Raw genomic sequence first — 8,052 nt, 5'->3', positions numbered from 1 at the left:
TTGAGGCTAGACGAGGCAGCCCAACTAAGAGAAAGGGATCCAAAGGCAGGCAATGTAGTCAGAGACAGCCCTTGCTCCTGCTGTTTGCAGTGCCACATGAAGACCCAGCTGTACAACTGTTACACATGTGCAGAAGGCCTGGGTCCTTTTCATGCATGCTCTCTGGTTTCCAGTTCAGTCTCTTTGAACCTCTACAGGCCCAGGCTAGTTGATTCTTCAGGTTTTCTTGTGGTATCCCTGATGCCTCTGGTTACTTCAATCCTTCCTCCTCCCTCTTCCACAGGATTCCCTAAGCTCTGCCTAATGTTTGGCAGTGGGTCTCTGCATCAGTTTCCAACAATTGCTGGGTGAAGCCTCTCTGTTTTTCATCTCTAATTTTATTGATTTTAGTCTTCTCTCTCTTTTCACTAGTCTAAGAATGTGTCAGTCTTGTAGTCTCTACAAAGAACCAATTTTTTATTTCCTTGACTCCCTATATTTTTATTTTCTATTTCATTATTTCCTGCTCTGATCATGATTAATTCTTCCTCCTACTGTTTTGGGGTATTGTTAGAATAGCGACTTCTGCTTGTTCCTGGTCCTATTGTCTTGGAATGCCTTTCCTCATCCTTTTTCTCTAAGGCAGTTTCCATCTTTGGAGGTAGAGGTGTGCTTTTTGGAGGCAATGAAGTGACAAATCATGGTTTTTAAATTACTTTGCTGCTTTGTGCCTTTAGGTTGATGAGTTAGATTACTGATGTTCAAACTTATTATTGAAAGGTATGCAATAATTGCTGCCATTTTGTTGATTTTATGGTATTTCTTTTCTTGGTCTTAGTCTGTTTAACCACACTTCTAACGTTGTTATTTACTTTTCACTGTTGGGTGTGCTTATCCCTTTGTTTGGTCTGATGTATTCCTTCCATGATATTCTGTATGCTTGACTTGGTGGCCATACCTCTCTTTAACCCACCTTTATCATAAAAGTTTTTCTTTTTCCTTCAATTAGGACTGATTGTTTTGCTAATTATAGTAGTCTGGGTTGAGATCTTGTAAAACATATAGCAAAAGTTTTCTTATTTTTAAAGTCTCCACTGAAAAATCAGCTGTAGCCTGGCACTGTGGCACACACCTTTAATTCCAGCACCCAGGGGGCAGAGGCAGGCAGATCAGTATGAGTTCTAGGCTAGCCTGGTCTACAAAGTGAGTCCAGGACAGCCAAGGTTAGACAGAGAAACCCTGTCTTGAAAAATCAAAAGAAAAGAAAAAGAAAAGTCAGTTGTTATTCTCATGGACTTGCCTTTATATATGACTTCTTCTTTTTCTCTTGAACATTTTAATACTTTCTTTCTTCTGTACATTTAGTGTTTTGAGTATTATATGCTGTGGTAGGTTCTCTTTTGGTCCTGTCTATTTAGTGTTCTAGATGCCTCTTGGGCTCGATGGGTATAGCATTCTTTAGATTTGGGGAAATTTCGTCTATGATTTTATTAGAAATATTTTCTGTGCCTTTTGATCATGTTTCTTCACCTTCTTTCATATTATGATTCATAGATTTGATCTTTTTATATAGTGTTCTATTCCTGGGGTTCGGTAGATATATCATTTCTTTATGTGATTCAATTTCTCTACCTTGTCTCCAAGTCCTGGTACTTTCTCTTTCACTTGATCTACTCTATTGGTGATGCTTTCCACTGAAATTTTTTATTTGACTTACTTAGTTTTTCATTTCAAGTTTTATTTCATCTTGAGATTTTCTTTAGGAATTCTCTCTCTTTATTAAATTCCATTTTATGTTTTGGATTAGTTTTCTTATTCTATTTAGCTGTTTGTCTCTGTTTTAATGGTCTTCTTTGGTTCATTGAACATATTCCTAATTTTTATTTTGAAATCATTGTTTTGTATGCCATATAAGTTGCCTTTCTCAGGGACCACTACCTTTGGAGTACTACCTTTGGAAGGAAACATATTATCTTAATTGTTGGTGTTTTTGAAATGGGACCTATGCCTCTAGAGTTAGGTTACTGGTAGTGTTTTTGGTATGGATACATATCCTATCTTTGTCAGATGTGCATTTGGATCTTGGCTGTTACTGAAATTTGTCAGGTCTTAGACTACCCACCTGCATAGTACTTGGGGTTCAATCTTGGGGCCACTTAGTATTAGTATATAAACGGGGTATCAAGTGGTCCTAGTTCAGCGAGGGTTAGTTGTGATTTCTGACCAGAGGAGAAAACTTTCTGTAGAGATGGTCCTTGATGAAGATTCCCAAGTATCTGTGGAATATCACAGGGCCGTACAGTAATCCCCAAAGGGGCAGGGCTTGGGTCATGGGGGTAGGTGATGCTAGCTGGGGGATATGTACGAGACTCAGTAAGATCTTCACACAGGGTTCACAGGGCTTGGGTCATGGGGGTGGGTGATGCTAGCTGGAGGTGATGTATGAGACTCAGGGTTGGCAGGGTTGTGGCAGGAGCAGATGACAAAGCATTTTCTTTCTGAGCAAACATTCTGAATAAGTAAAGAAAAGAAAGTAGAATTTCTAAAACTACTCTCTAGATTAATGTGTGTGTGTGTGTGTGTGTGTGTGTGTGTGTGTGTGTGTGTGTGTGTGTGTGTTTCGTTATTAATAAGTGTCAGTTTTCTTTAAAGTGAATGGGGTTTATTCCTAGCTACATTTTTAGTTCAAGTCACTGAACATGGTTTAATGATTCAAGCCACTCTGTCACTGAAAGTTTCAATTAGTAGTGACATGTTTCTCAGAGGTTTCTTGTTCTAAATGGGTGTGGATTTTCATTCAGCAAAGATTATTTTCTCCTTTGTTTTAATAGACTCTGGTCCCATATTTGCAAGGATGTTTCCTCTAATAGTGTGATATCAAAGGACCATAGACTCCTACTGTAGGAAATATTGATTTCGACTTCTCTGAATTTCTTTCATTATCTTTTTACTGTATTGCTGACACAGCTAGTTATGGTTGAGAGCTTTCAGCTCTTTCTAATATACTCACTTCCATTTACCTTGTTCTGGGCTTATTTGGATGCAGTGTGCTAATTAGCTTTGGAGAAAAGGAAGGAGGAAGGTTTCTATTATGTCCTCTTAGTGTTGGCTCAATAGAGATCCAGGTACGCGGCTTTGTTTTTTGTTTCCTTTAGCAAACAGTGTCCATCCCTTTGGCAACCCGTGGCTGCATTCACACCTAGTGAAGAAACTGACCGATTTGCCACGTTTTCTCCACTCCAAGGTAGTTCTTAGAAGGCAATACCTATGAGTGTGTGATCTTCACTGAATGACATCTTTCCACTATGGAAAAGTGTCATCTTTCTGGTCTCTCAAGACTGAGTTCTATGGTCTAATAAAACCTGTTCCTGGGTCAGGTAAAATGGTTCCATGGTAAAGGAGCCTGCTCCCAAGGTTGAGGACCAGAGTTCAATCATTGGAACTCACGTTGTAGCGGGAGACGCACGTACACATAAATGCAAACAAAACAAAGTAAGAACCTGTTTCTGAGATGCCCTTATGGATCTTTGGCTAATTTTAAACTCCTTGAAAACAACATCTGTTGGTTTGTTTCCTTTGACAGTTTTCATCTATTACCCAGGAAAATTGTGGGCCCTGAAACATCTTTTCATTCCACGCATTTCTAAGAGGAGCTGCCATGGTTCTTTCAAGTGTTGACACTGACTGGTGGACTACCCACTGTTGTGCAAAGGCATTCCTACCTTTATCTGTCCCCAGCTAAATCCATGGTGATCTGGATTGAAGTTGCTGTGTCCGCTGGAGCTCCCAGAAAGGTCAGCACAGTCTTCTTGAGATCTATCCAGAGTGGACGTAGTCATTTTTCCTCACACAGAAGACGCCAATGGAATATGGAAACGGAGGTTTCCAGTGCCTCTTCTGATGAAACAATATGCCATCTAAATTCAGTTCATTGTAAGGTACTTGGTGTTGAAAGAAAAAGATATGCTAATCTTATTAAAGTATGCCTGGTTAAATTTCGCTGTGTCTTCTACTCAGACAGAGACTTCTGCTTCCTATATTGTTGTAGTCAAAAATGTCAGGAGTGAAAACCACCCACTGTGCAGGGTACAGTGTGAGTAATTTGGAAAGGTGAAAAGTTTAATTATGCGTCTATCTTTTGGGGGAAAAGTAAAACAGGCTGAGTTCTTACATTTTTTTTTTTTTGTGTGTTTGTTTGTTTAGATTAAACCAACTGATTGGCCTTTCCCATTGTTTACATTTGTGCTACTCTGACAGGAAGAAAAGCTTTTAGCATGACTCTGTGTCCTTTGAATTATACAAGGGAGGTTTAGAGCCTTGAATGAAGTGGGAGTTCAGTGTTGTTTAGACAGACTCCACCAAGTTTTAATTTTCTAGATAAAAGATAGTTTTTATGATTTGTGGGCAAAGACTTCAACCCTGGCTTTCCCCACATGCTTTGCACAGCTTTGTATTGGTTAATGGGTGTGTGTGTCACGGATGTACTTCCATGACACACAACCGGAGTAAGGCAATAATATACTTCAAACAAAACTTTTGATTTTATTCTTTTAGGGGGAAAGCTATTCTTTTTTTTCTAGCTATTTGTTTTTATTTCTAGTTGTGTGAGAGTGTGTGTCTCTGTGTATATAGGTTTGTATGTATTGTGCAGTGCTCATAAAGCTAGACCAGCTATTCTGAGCAGGAGATCTCCTCATCTTCAGACCCGCTCTGGCTTGCTCTGGCCATCAGAAGCCAACTTGACAGGACCCACTCCTGGCCTGAGCCAGAGGAACTCTTCTTGTCTGCCTGGTCTCTTGCTACCCTCACCCAGGTTGTGTAGGAGAAGCACCTGATTGGAAAAGAGTTTGCTGTCCCTCGTAAGACCATCTCAGACACGCCAGCCACAGTCAGCACTTAGAGGTGTCCCTGAGACATCTGAAGTAATTGGAGGGAGGGACCTGGGTGGGAGAGAGGAATAGGAGTAGGAATCAGGTGTGGGGAGAGTGGTGATGCTGGGAGGGTGCTGGGAAAGAGCATGGAAGTTGGTGGGGGTGCAACAGGGTTATGCCAGCACAAACTTCTGTGCACCTGCTTGTTGGTCAAGTCTGTCTGCTTACATCAATTTGATATAAATCAATCTTACTTTAAAGATTTACTTGTGTTCTAGCACTGCATTGTAGAAATTTAAAATAACAACACATTGGAGCATTTCTGGGATGCTTGTTTTAGTAAAAATATTCAATATCATGATTTCTTGTTACGTATTTTACCGTCCTACTGCATCCAGGGGACTCTATGGTTGGTACTGATGCTAGCTGAGATGTCTAGCAGCAGGGAGTGGGGAGCCTGAAGCAGCTACCCCCTCTAGATAGGTGAGACTTCCAGTGGAGTTAGGGCAACACCAACCCACCCATAAAACCTTCGACCCAAAATTTGTCATGCCTACAGGAAGTGTAGGGATAAGTTTGGGGCATAGTTTGAGGAAATGGCCAACCAGTGACTGGACCAACTTGAGAACCATCCCATGGGAGAGAGCCAACCTCCGACTAGTAATGATACTCTGCTCTGCTTGCAGACAGGAGCCTAGCATAACTAACTGTCTTCTGAGAGGCTCCATCCAGCAGCTGATGGAAACAGATGCAGAGACCCACAGCCAAACAATAAGCCGAGCTTGTGGAGTCTTGTGGAAGAGTGAGAGGAAGGATTGAGGGGTCAGGAATACCAGGAGAGTAAACTAACGTAGATGCATGGGGGCACACAGAGACTGAGCTACCAACCAAGGAGCATGCACAACCTGGTCCTAGGCTCCCTATACATATATATTAATAAAGAAAAACAAAAAAAAAAAATCCACCTTGTATGCACTTAGTGAGAATGCAGCTTTCCTTTCAAAATTTCCAGTCTACATTGGTTGAATCAGGAAAAAAACTTCACACATAGATGGGGGCTGAATGCACAGGCTCTCCGTCTCCACATCTGTCACCGTCATTAATATTTATTAATTTTGAGACAGAATCACAGGAATTGCAGGTTGGCCTGAAACTCATTGCATTTGCTAAAAATAACCTTGGGCTCGTGGTCCTCCATGCCTCTGCCTCCTAAGTGTGGGAGTATAGGGGTGGTCCACCACACCTGGTTTAGACTGGGGATGGAACACCAGGACTTCTATGTACTGAGCGAGTGCTCTTCTCTGTGAGCTACAGCCGAGCTCTACATCTGTTACCCTCATTATTATTTTCCCAGGCTGGTGTGGGGGTGGTGGTGGTGGTCAAGCCAGGACCTTTCCTAGGATCATCAGTGACCTCAGATGTTTTCACTGGCCACCTACACTTCCATAAACTTGTGAAAACCGTTGGCTCTCAGAGTGTTCCTCCACCTCACCCCTCTTTTCTCCTAAGCAAGGGGCATTCGCTTCCCAGGAGGGGTCCTTTATTTCCTGTCCAGAGGAAACTTCCCTGCTCTCCAAGCGTCGCTAGGTTGGAGCATCCTCTAATAAAGGAGACGTCAGGACTCCAGGGTTGCGCCCAACCTCTCTCCCCACCCTCGGGCCCTGGATAGTGTCTCTCTTCCCAGCTACTGAGCAGGCTACAGCCTTCCTTCCTTGTGTGTGCACTCCCACTGCCCTTTTCAATTCGGATTCATTTGCTCAAGCCTTCTCCTTAAGCGCTTTTTAAAGCTCTTGTGGGAGTATGTAAGACCGCAGCTTAGTGCTCTGGGGTAGGGTGTGCAGAATAAAATCATCTCATCTCTCCTCAAGGAATTTCTAGTCTAGACTGAAACCTGGGAACTTAATTCACAGACAAGTCCATGTCGTGAGGGATCAGTCAACAAGTTTTTGGTACAAGTTGGTACAAGCAACATGTGCCTTAGACATCAGGGGAAAGAAAATTCCCTTTGATGAGAGGAAGGGTCAGGTGGCAGGTATGTGAAGAGGCCAGACTCGAGGCACAGATTAGAGCTGACAGCAGGGGAGGGAAGAGGATTCCACAAGGGAGGAAGAAAATGCAGTTGGTGTTCAGTCTAGAAGGGATGGATGGCATACGGAGGCTCTGTGGAGCTGGAGCCTGGGCGTGTGTTTAAAACTGCCTGGCCATGGCTTGATGGTTCCTCATTTTGCTTCTACAGCAAGATTGTTTAATATTTAATATTGTTATGCTATATTATATTTTCAGTAGTTGCAACGAAGCCCCCACATATGTTATATAAAGGTTTCAAGACAAGCTACTCCCTGTGGAGACAGCAACCTTCTCTCTTGCCTTCTGGTAAATATGAAAAAATTCAACCTATGCATATACAACTGTACTTTAATATCCTCTGAGGAGTTTTTCTAGATTAACAAATCTGATGAAGAATTTTGAAAGAACAGCAAGTTAAAGAGTCCTGGAGAAGCAGGCACAGTAGTGCATGCCGGCAACCCCTGGGAGGCTAAGGTGGAAGGGTCCCAAATTCAAGGCCCACCTAGGCTACAAAGTGAGTTTTGGGCTACCTCAGCGACAAAGTGAAACTAGCCTTAAACACACACACACACACACACAGAAATTGTCCTGGAGTTTTTGTACACTCAAAAGTTTAAAGGAAAATTGTTTTATTTTTATCCTAAAAAAAAAAAAAAAAAACCAAAAAACTGGTGCAGGAAAATTCCATCCTTTCCCTTGGTGCATACTCAAAGATCAACACCTTTTTTGTCCATTTGTAATTCTTCTACTGATTTTGACCGATGTGGATGTGCTCTGACAGTTGATGCACACCGGACCCCACCGTCAAGAGATGCCTGCTATCTGGAGTTTGACTTCATCTGGAAAACCCATCTCCAGGCAATGACCAGAAAACTGCTTCTGGCCAGTTCCCCTCAGAAAAGGCAACTGGTTATTGGCCTCATGCAGTGTCTGTGGGGGAGGGCGGGGGGTGGTGGTGGTGGTGGTGGTGGTGGTGGTGGTGGTGGTGGTGGTCAGTGTTGTGTTCCTTCTGTTTCTAGAGTCACTGGTCCACCTGCAGAATGCTTTTTTTCTGAAGCCATCACTGTTTCTGGGTGAAGGCTGAATTCACAAGCTCTTGGGCCAGTCCATCCTTCTTTTTCTCTTACCTTAACCC

Source organism: Acomys russatus, chromosome 9, assembly GCF_903995435.1.
Source record: "Acomys russatus chromosome 9, mAcoRus1.1, whole genome shotgun sequence".
Taxonomy (NCBI): Eukaryota; Metazoa; Chordata; class Mammalia; order Rodentia; family Muridae; genus Acomys; species Acomys russatus.
The sequence above is the reverse complement of the archived record's forward strand: the minus strand, read 5'-3'. Positions refer to the sequence as shown.